An 11,190-nucleotide genomic window follows, 5' to 3' on the forward strand; every position below is an offset into this window, starting at 1 on the left:
CGACCCAGGAAGATCGGGCTTGTTATATATTCCTTTTCTCTTCCAGTTCTCTCTGACCAATCAGGATAGGAGAATCCCATCGGCTGTGCGGGCTGCCTTTTTTCAGTCACTCGTTAAGTTGCAGTGTTTGTGTAGCTCTGTTCCTTTTGCTGATGTCTGTGCTTTATTTAGGGCAGATCAGTGGGTGAAGTGCACCTTGGGGCTCACGGCTCGTCCTGCACGTTTCACCTTTGATATTTTACCAGACACCAGCCTTCTGGGTATCCCCTTTGTTCTGGACTTGTTATTAAAATTGTTATTGAATTTCGGCTATTAGTAAATTAGTATTTTCTGTAACTTTGTCAAAGTGCATTGTTTCCCTAAGTGAATCTGGTGGCTGCTTCAGAGTGCATATAAATTCTTAATTTGAATTTTCTGTTATTGTTTGAAAATGGTTATGCAGTATGTATGTCCTTTGTGTAATGTCAGACAACTCTAGGGGTTTATATATTAAAGGCTGCCGTCTTTTATAAATTGCTATTTAAAAGTGAGTTATTGCTCCTTTGAAACTAGAGTTTTCCAAACAGTAGCTTGTCATATCAGCCTGAATGCCAGATTCATGCTATAATTTTCCATCAAATTCTGCTTTCCTTTAAGAGTAATTGCATGGATTTGTATATGCTCAGGAATGCCTAGATTGCCGTGGTTATCCTTGGGAGCCAAATTCTGTTCAGACCTCACTTACTCGGTAATTCTTTCCTTGATTACTCCAGCTAAAAGTGAGGTTTTTCTACTTGATTCAGAACAGTTATTGCCTATGAAGCTAATCTGACAGTTAAGACTATTGAGTCCTGTAATATTTCTACTGTGGTGGTACCACGATATTCTCTAAATTTCACTGTAATTTCATTTTCTATTAATTTATGTCTCATCTCTCCCAGTAGACCATTAACTCCTTGAGAGCAAAGATTACATTTTAAACGTCTAAGGATCTCCTTCCACACCTAACCCTGCTCGCCATTCCCAGTGCATGACAACCTGCCCTGCTCAAAATATTTCCCTTGGTTTGAAGTGAGTGGTCACTACCTGCTGGCGTGCATGTCTGAACTGAAATCATTTCTGATTTGTGAGGACAAGGGGTTGGGATTCCAGCCTACCCTTTTCTCCCTGGAGGCGTCAAAGCAAGTCACGTGCACTAGCATTTTGTTCCCTGTGAAACTGAGGTGTTGCTTCTCTTGTGTCCGGTCCGAGTATGCCTGCTACCTGATGAAGAGACTGGTAGCAGGCAGGCTCGCTAGTGCCACGTGCTTGAGGAGAGACTGAGAAACACCGGGGACCCTGGGGCGGAGGGCGGGAGGAAGGCCAGGTGAGCCCGGTGAGTGCCCTGCAGTGTGAGGGAGACCAAGGTGTGAGTGTCCCTTTGGGGGGTCGTGGCCTGCCCCCTTCCCCTTTCCCACTCCCATCATGCTTTGCTGACACTGATGTTGAGTAGGACATTCTCCCACATCTGTGTGACCTACCGTACTCTGGTACCCTGCTATACCTGCTGTACTGCTATACCTGTGTCGTGGAGATAACGCATGGTGTGGGAAGCCTAGCCCGCAGCACAAAGGTGCTGGTTTGTAACAGGCAAAGAAATGGCCGATTTTGAAGAGCTCTGATTTCAGTTGCATCTTTTTTTTTTTTTTAATACATTTATTTATTTAGTTTTGGCTGTGTTGGGTCTTCGTTGCTGCACGCGGGCTTTCTCTAGTTATGACGAGCGGGGGCTACTCTTCAATGCAGTGCGTGGACTTCTCATTGCGGTGGCTTCTCTTGTTGCAGAGCGCGGGCTCTAGGTGCGCGGGCTTCAGTAGTTGTGGCACACGGGCTCAGTAGTTGTGGCGCATGGGCTTAGTTGCTCCACAGCGTGTGGGATCTTCCCGGACCAGGGCTCGAACCCGTGTCCCTTGCATTGGCAGGCGGATTCTTAATCACTGAGCCAGCAGGGAAGCCCCCTCAGTTGCATCTTAAATAATATTATGCTCTCTGGGACAACAAGGCTTTTCAGAAAATATAGACACAGGTTATGGAGATTTTCTTTTTACTCATTACATTTTTTTTTTTTTCCTGGTACGCGGGCCTCTCACCGTTGTGGCCTCTCCCGTTGTGGAGCACAGGCTCCGGACGCACAGGCTCAGCGGCCATGGCTCACGGGCCCAGCCGCTCCGCGGCATGTGGGATCTTCCCGGACCGGGGCACGAACCCGCGTCCCCTGCATCGGCAGGCAGACTCTCAACCACTGAGCCACCAGGGAGGCCCTACTCATTACATTTTTAATAGAATCTCTTATTTTCTCCTGGCTTTATAACTCGTGCAGAATATATCAAAAACATACAGAAGTGAATGAACACATGTGGAAGCCGCAGATGTGCAGGATTAGTCTGTATATTTTTATGCAGAGGACATTTTACGCCAGGACAGACCGTAAACAAGCCTTTCCTTCTCTCTACTCTGTATCTGAGTTGCTTCAGGGCCAGAAGCTGTGTGCATTCATAGGTTGGTGAATCTAGTAGTTTATTCATTTGTCTGTTTGAGCCTTAGACCATCTGTCGGGCAGGCTTTCTGGAGGGAGGGTCGCCTTGATGATTTTGTAAATACTCTGTTTATGTACATTTTATTTATTTGTGGAAAGTACACAGTTTTCCAAGGGCCTCTTTTAGGTCAGAAATAGTGGAAAACACTGATGAGAAGTGTCCATTAAGGTTAAAAAGAAAATTCCCAAATGCAGCGTTATCCTGTGCACGCTGAGATGTGTGGACTGATACCACTAGACTTCCGCAATGTCTTAACACGCTCTGAGTACCTGTAGAGAGTTTCTACTGTGCGGGAAATCTAGACTTTGATCCTGAAACATTCCTCGTGGCTCTGACTTTTCCGCGCACTGATGCCTCTGGACTTCCTTCTCCTAAGTTTGGATGCTGCACTTCATCAGACACGCCTGTGTGCGTGTGCACACGCTCACGAAAGAGAAAAGGAAGCAAAGGAAGGCGCTGGCAGCTTGCACTGAGCGGGGGGCTGCCGATCGGTTGAATCTCTAGACAGCATTCGTGGTCCCAGAGTTTTAAGGGCGGGGCCGTGTCTGCACAGCAGCATGCGAGTCTAGCTGCCGCGGTGAGAGCAGAGGTGGCCGTGGGTGCAGGGAAACACACCTGCTTTCGGAGTCCGTGGGCTCCCGCTCAGAGAGATGCGACAGCTCCAAGATTCCTCCCCACGATTAAAAAATAAGGGAAGAGGAGGAGGCTAGGTGTGGTCTAAACAAAGCCCGGGCGATGGAGATGTTTCAATTATAGTTATTTCATGTAGCGGGCAGCCACAGCTCTCCACACGATGCTTTGAGAAGGACGAAGAGTCTCCCTGTGTTTACACTTTTTATTACTATATAGGATTAGGTCTGTTGCACACACAGAAGAGGAAGTCATTTTATTTTACACAAATCAGCTACTTAAAGTAAATTGAGATATATAGAATTTACCAATGAAATGAGTGATTTGATGTGAATAAAAGAGGTGGTGTGTTGTAAATCGACACTGACAGCCAAATGGGGAAAATTGACAGAGCGCTGTAATCACTCCCAACATCCACTGAAGTTATTGATCCAGAACCTCTATAATCCCCTTCACATAACACAAGCAATTTCATATAATACCTGTAATAACGGTGCATTCAAACTCAAGTAGCCATCTGAAGCATTGTATCTAATGGCGGAGCCGGCCGCTGCTGAGTAAGTGCAGCAGAAAACGCCCGTGCTTCCTCCCTTTCATAGGTAACAGCCTCCGATAAGAGCGAGTTTCGAAGATAAACCGTTCCTAATGCCAAAGAAAATGAGCTATTAATTGCTGGCTTGCTACATATGTTGTCAAAGTGAGAGCGGTGGTCGCAACCCAGAGAGAAGGAAACTGGATTTGGGGGTTGATAAACTTCTTAGGTTATCCACACGCCCGCTATCTGATGTTAATTACAACAGAGGGAAGACAGCTGACAGGCATTTAGCTGCTGGGTCATTACATCCTTCCCAGGTGTTTTTCCCATGAAATGTCCCTCCAGTTTTACGAGCTCCTTCTCGCACTGATGGATTATTCTGCAGCCTTATCAAAGCGTTGCCAGCTCCTCATTAATATATAGCGTGAGCGGCGCTGTTCTATATATCATTGTCTTCCTCTTGGGGAGGGCTAATCTGTCAGGCATTATCAGCCGGTCGGCAGAAGGTAGGCAATCAGACCTGACGGCAGAGAATCATGGGAGATCAGGGGAGGTTAAATGAGGCTGACAGTTGTGATAATGATGATTATACTATAAATTAAGATATGATGATAAAGGAGAATAAAAGACACAATCTGAAGCAATATTTGGTTTAACATGTCTCTCTTTTTCGTTACTGTTAAATGGCCATAACATTTATCACACCGAAGAAGAATGGACGTTTAACTACCATGATAAAATGGGACAGCATCAGATTGAAAACCCAACAAGTTGTGATTACAGTGCCAGGCACTTTTCCACTGGTTGAGGCAAAAAAAAAAAACGGGAGATAGAGCATATGTTATAATCACTCATGCATTATTCTGCAGAATGAAAAGAAAATAGATCTATTTTAGAAATGTCTTTCAGCCTTCTCGATGGAAAACCAAAGGAAACGGTTAACATATTCTTCTGCTTCCCAGATCATTTTTATCAATGAAACAATAGGAAGTTAAGTGACGGCCCTCCCATCGGGCCTTCTCCCCCAAATGTATGTTTATTAGAAGCTGATTCAGAGGCTGCGTGAGGGAGGTCTGGGAATGTCTCACTCCCCGCTGAATTCTGAAATAAAGGCAGCTCAAATCAACCGAATAGTTTCCGTGTGTGGCTTTTCAGAGGAGGCATTTACAGGCTGCAATAAAACAAAAGTGAGGCACAATTTGCTTTCAGAAATTTAGGAGTAGGACATCTGACGTAGTGGACTGGTCATTAAATTGCCTTTACTGACGGATTTCTTTGGGGACAGAGGCCTTAACATTTGAAACCTAAAAGAAATTTTGACAGCCCCACGGAAAAACATTTTTAAAGGAGGCTCTGTGTCCCTCCACGCGCTCACGTGGTGACCGGCATAGTTTCTGACCTGCAAGCTCCTCCTTAACATGTACCACCACCGTCACCCAAGTGTCTGTGTTTCACACCACTTACACCGTACAAATGCCTTACACATCTGTACACGTGCGCAAGTTGACAGATAACGTAACGTATAAATTCCACTGTTCGATCTGCATCCACAGAAGGAAAACGTGTTTTCTGATCTTGTTTTCGCGTTTCTGATAGAATCGGGGATGGAGAAAAAAGAAACCCCTCAATCCTCATTCGCCTCCTTCGATAGTTTCTCTTTCAGCTGGGAAAGAAAGAATGTAGAGTTGAAAAGAATCCCACTTTGCCCTTTTCTTGTGTTTAAATTTCAGAAGATGGGAGGTTGGGAGGATAAAAGTTTAATGCTTCAGCTGTATCTGGTGTTGACTGTGCACAAGGCTCTCGGGCTGGGATTCGTGGGTTTTTTTTTTTTGCAAGTGATATTCGTCCGTTTAAATCAGGTTTGTCAACCTCAGTCCTGTTGACGTTTGTAACCAATAACTCCTGGCTGAGGGCAGGGCTGTCCTGTGCATTGTAGGGTGCTGGCTTCTAGCAGCCCGTCACCCCATGTGACAACTCAAACTGTCTCCAGGCGTTGCCAGATGTCCCCGGGGGGTAAAGCCACACCCAGCTGAGAGCGGTTGATCTAAACCAACGCACGGAGCACAGGGCTGACCTGACGGTAACGCCGGTTTCTCCTCGCCGTCTTCCCAGTGCGTTCTGGGTCTCCCTCCCACGGTGGGTGATTCGGTGGGAATCAGCCAGCAGTATTTTTGTAGCATGTAAACCACACGTTGGAACAACCTCTTCAGGATATGGTTGTAAGCCGACGTGTGGTCAGTGCACTTTAAAACAGCGTACTTTTTAATCAACTGCTAGCGTGTATCAGCAGAATGGACACTGTACGTGTTCCTTTCTCTGGATGTGAAAGGAAGTTCCAGGGCTTAGTCTATAAACCTGTTGGTCTGTTCTGGAAATGCGTAGGTAGGTTCCGTGCTCTGGCATTGACCTTTACCCTCAGAGGGGACTCCAGGAAGCACCGCGGGCACGGTAAGGCATTTGAAAGAAGTGTTTATGGTACATGCGCTGGTTGTAACGTACAACCACGTTGAGCGTGCACCTCACAGAGCGTGTATAGTAACTTTTCATCGTGTAGCTATGCATGGTACACAGAAATCACGCGAAGGTCGGTTTGCTTGGGAAGGTGTTACGGCTTCACAATCAAGTCTCACCGTCTCCAGAGGATGGGGACCGTGCCGGCCGTTTATCCTCCCGTGGTCAGGCCTGCTCGACCTTCTCATCGAACAGGCTGAGCGGCCGGCTTCCTGCTCTACCGACCTTGCGCGATCTCACCCAGCAGATCCAGGCCTCTGTCCAACGATCCTCCAGACGTACGCTCTGCTCCATGGCACCCTTCCTGCAGGATACAGGGCGAGTCTAGTGGGGCCGGGAGCCTGGGAGCTGCTCGCCCGTGGGCCTTTCGGGGGTGTTGGAGCACGGCCTCCAGTCCGAGTGCAGCCCTCCGTGGCCTGTGCCCCTGACCTCGCAGCCCATGCCGGCATGCACGCGGGTGGTAGGCTGTGATCTGCAGAGCCCTTACCGCGTGGGAACCTGCATGATGAAAGCCAAAACAGCCCCCTTGTTTCTGGTGAAAGCAGCTGTAGACGGAACCGGCCCGATGCGAACCCTCAGGGGCCACTTACAGGGAGGTCGTGTACTTTATCATCTAGCCGTTGGCTCTGACTTTGGCGCGTGAGCTGCAGCTGGAGAATAACCTTGTTCCTTAGTCCATTTTATTAACTTTGTTTTGTTGGCTCGAGCCTAGCGCTGTATTAGGCCCCGAATAATCACAGCTTCCCAGGTAGCTCCAGGAGCGGGAACGAGAGGCGTTCTTCAGGGGCTGCGCTGCTGCAGAAATGATCTGTACCCTCGGGCTGATTGTCCCCGACAGAAAATGAGAGCCAGGAACATTGAATGCAAAGTAATGTGTTCTGTACAATTACAGGATTAATAATTTTATTCCATTACCGTGTGGGGAGACAGGACATCGGCCCGCAGATCTGCAATTCTAGTGTATTTCTAAGCGTCCTGTTAAGAGAGTGAGCAAGGGTCAGGAAACTTAATTATGCTATAACTAGATAGAAATTGCCAAGTGATAAAAAGAAACACCAAGACAGATTCCGCAGGAAATTACAGCTCTAATAATATAGCATAATGCCTACTTCTATACAATTACTGGAGAGACTCTGAATGGTGCAGAATAACAGGCTTGGGTTTCCAGTAACGACAAAAAAAGCCCACTGAAAATGACATTTTGCATCTCGCTGTAAATATTTTTTTTCAGAAAAATAAATAGCATCATTATTCAATGATCAAAAATCTTATCCTCGTGCCAGACCAGGTGCTGTGACCACACTGACATTTTGAAATGGTGAGGGAGAGTCATTTCCATTTGCAAATAAGTTTCTGGTGTTGTACTTGAAATTAAAAAATTTGTCTACCCCCACTCAGTTTTTCAGAAGGAAAAAACACCCCGGTGGGTGGGGCTGCACGGGTGGCGTGTAGCTGGGCGCACGCGTGGTCTCGGGCTCACGTGGGGGAACAGGGCACCCTTCTCAGAAGCCGCGGAGGAGGGCTGGAAGACGACCGCTAAGATTAATGAACAGGGACGCCTGGCAGTTCTTCCGCGTCTGCAGAAACGAGGGAGGGAGAACCTTCCAGAGATCACGCGGCGAAGCCTGGAATGGAGCAGTCAGGCTTTGCGCTGTGACCCGCTGGTTTAAATCCCGGAGCCTAGCCCTCCGCATGTGGCCCAAGACCCCGTTGTTTGTGCCTGGTCCTTTCTCCCCCCTTCTCACTGCCCAGGGGAGCCCCGGGTTTCATTTCGTATTCTGAGGACGCGGATTAATCAGCCAGCTCCCTACCCAGAGATGGCCGTTCTGCCCGGAAGTCTGCATATCTGCATATTCCCGTCCTTCCCTGGATTTAATTTCCTACAGGAGCTGATATTAATCACCCTGTTTAAACAGAGGGGATTTGGGGTCTATACAAATACGACATTTTTTTTTCCCATGGAACTTGCAGAATATTTTTCTTTCGCTCTTTCCTTTTCAATTTAAAGGGACAATAGCCTTACTGGCTTAATCCTCAATAGTTGCTCTCGTTGTATTTTATTTTTACTTGACTGTTGGTGATTGGGACAGTAGCCTTGGACCCAGATTCAACTTCTTAGACTTGGGAAATGTGTTCAGGAGATTGGGAAATGGAACGGCATTTTGACAACGGCGACCCGTCTGTCCGGGAGATGTCCTCCTACCTCTCAGGTGACAGCACAGAAGAATTCCCAGGCCGGAGCCACGGCATCTTCTAAGTAGCCCTCTTGGCTTCTCCCGGCTTATCACGTGCAGGCAAGTGAGATTCAGCAGCTGTCGGTGCCACTGCTAGGAGTGTGTGGCACATTTTACTGCGGCCGCCAGCAGCTCAGCGGTGGCCCAGGCAGGACAGGAGGCGGACGATCACCGGGCTCCGGGAAGGATGTGGTGTGCCCGGCCGCGGCGGCTGGGAGGGGAGACACGCGTCCCTGACGGACTAGGTGCACCCCTGCCATTAACCGGAAGCCACCACCAGGTTTTGTGGAGATCACACCCTGGCCTCTGCTGGCCGCGGAAGCTAATTTGGATGGGCACTTTTTCCGCGGGGCCTCGTGCAATGGCCCCGAGGATGGGGGGTGTGGGGGGGTAGCAGGGAAATGTTGGAAAAGCCGAGTTCCCAGGCTAAAGACGCTACGGAGAGCCTGGGTGCCCCCGCTGTCCCTCACACTGGGATTTGCTGGAGCGGATCTCCCCTGAAGAGAAACAGGGCGGTGGGGCCCATGGATCGGCCCTGCAGGGTCCAACCCTCCTGATTTCCTGACCCCGAACACTTTTGCTGCTGCGACCAGCAGTGTGCGTGGGGCGAAGTACCTCTGAGATCGAGAGGAAGTTCCCTGGGAGTGGGCCTTCCTGGTTTCAGCCGGGTCCAACAGGGCGCTCAAAAATCAGACACCTGCGACTCGAAGTGATGCCCCGTGGGCGATACGGCTCGCTAATTAAAGCACAAACAAGGGCAAAATGTTAGTTTTTTTCTTGCTCAGCTAAAATAAATTGGTGAGTTTCTCGCATTCGATGTTTCCTCCTGAAACCCGTGTATGCCGCTCACTTGAAGACAGGATCTGGTTTTGGAGCGGAGGATCCATGAGATGCTGGGGGCGGGAGGAGAGCTTGAGCGGGTGCGGAACCCAAAGACCTGCCGTCTCGAGGAGAGGTTAGCAGTGTGTGTGTCACACTTTCTCCACACCGGGGCTGCTGTATTTTCTTTCATTGTAGATCACGAGGGTGTCACCCCAGGCAAAGAGCGGCTTAGATTGTTTATCTGTCTGTGCTAATAGCATTTTATTTGAAGTCTTAAAAGTCCCAAGTGGCTTAAAAGGGCACTATTACATGACTTCACGTTTTATTGCAGAACGACTGGGTCCAGCCTCATTTGCTTTGCTTTGAAGTCTTACTCCTCCTTGGTTGTCAGATCCACACGTCCTTTCCAATTTAAACTTTGAGCAGAATCCCCTTGAAACAAGCCCCTTTCTTCTGCAGGGAATAAGGAGCATTTAATAACTCGTAAAAATATAGTTTTCAAGATAGTATGTGGCTGTCACTGGTGTGGTACATCTTACTGGTTGGTTTATTGCCAAAATGTTTGAAAAAGAGAGTAACAACATAAATTATACTTTCCTTATTAATGGAGCAGACCTGACTGAAGGGTTATGGGTATTTACTTTCTGCTAAATTATTTGAAAGAAAGAAAATCTTCATTACTCACCCCCCATCCTGACATATATACATACACAGTAAAAACGTTAGAAAGTCGCACAGTCCTTGGAATAATCAGTAAGTTCATTCTCAAGAAAAAGTGCATCCCAATGTCGGCGTATCTTCAACTTCAAGCAGAGTTTCAAGCTGTGGAGAAGTGCAGGCCCTCAAGACAAAATGTCATCAGGAAAGGTTGGTGAGGTGATAAGGTGACGTCGACGCCACCAACCCCAAGACCAAACCGTTACCTGATGTCACGGGAGTTGTGTCCGCCTCCTGAGCGAGGGGAGTCTCTCCTGAGCCCCCAGAGGTGCTGCCCCATCGCGTGAGGCCACAGATAGAAAACTCCTGGGATGACGGAGCAGAAATGGCGCAGAAAACTTAAAGGGAACTCGCTCACAATAGGTTACAGACCAAAAACTTAGCTGGCTGGATCTTACGTGTGTGTTCGTGCGTGTGTGTGGTGTGTACGCACATACCTGTGTGTGTATGTGTGGTGTGTGTGCGTGTCTGTGTGCATGTGTGTGTGTGTCTTTAGGATTAAAATCATGTACGCAATCTCCTGGGTGACAACTTTTGGAAAAACTTCCCGTGATCTTCAGCTGGGCCCTCGATGAGAACACCCACCAAGGGAGACTTCTCTACGTACGTCTGGTAACTGGGGCCTTTCTGGGATGCGTCCCGCTGTCCCCAGCAGGGCTGGTGCTCCCTGGAACCACGTGATGTGGCGTCACAGCCGTGACGTCACGGGGAATGGACTCCCAATCTCCTTACCGAGGACTCTGTGTTGGTTTTCTCAGTGGAGCTGGTCAGTGGAATCCGACCCTCAGTGGAGTTGTGGTGTCGGGACCACGCCCGAGCCTATGGGGCCTTTTTGGAGCCCTGGTGTCCTGGAGACAGAGCCTGATATGGGGGACGCCCACACCTGGGGGTCCGCTGCCCTCACCCAGCACTTTCGTAGGGTCCTCAAGTGCCTAGCGCAGCGGGATACAGACAAGAGGGGTGGTCCCGTCTGGAGCTGCCCCAGCCCGGGGGAGAGCAGGACCCCCAGGGAATCGATTGTCGCCGAGCTCCCGAGGCGCCAGGTTCAGATGCGGCCTCCAGCCGGGTCAGCACAGCACTGCCAGGCCGCACCGCTGGTGACCACAGCTTACCGTGCCCTTCCTCTGGGCCAGCCCCGCTGCTCAGGCTTGGCATGGAGTGACCTCACTTAACCTCACAGAAGCGC

Source organism: Tursiops truncatus, chromosome 18 (assembly GCF_011762595.2).
Source record: "Tursiops truncatus isolate mTurTru1 chromosome 18, mTurTru1.mat.Y, whole genome shotgun sequence".
Classification (NCBI taxonomy): Eukaryota; Metazoa; Chordata; class Mammalia; order Artiodactyla; family Delphinidae; genus Tursiops; species Tursiops truncatus.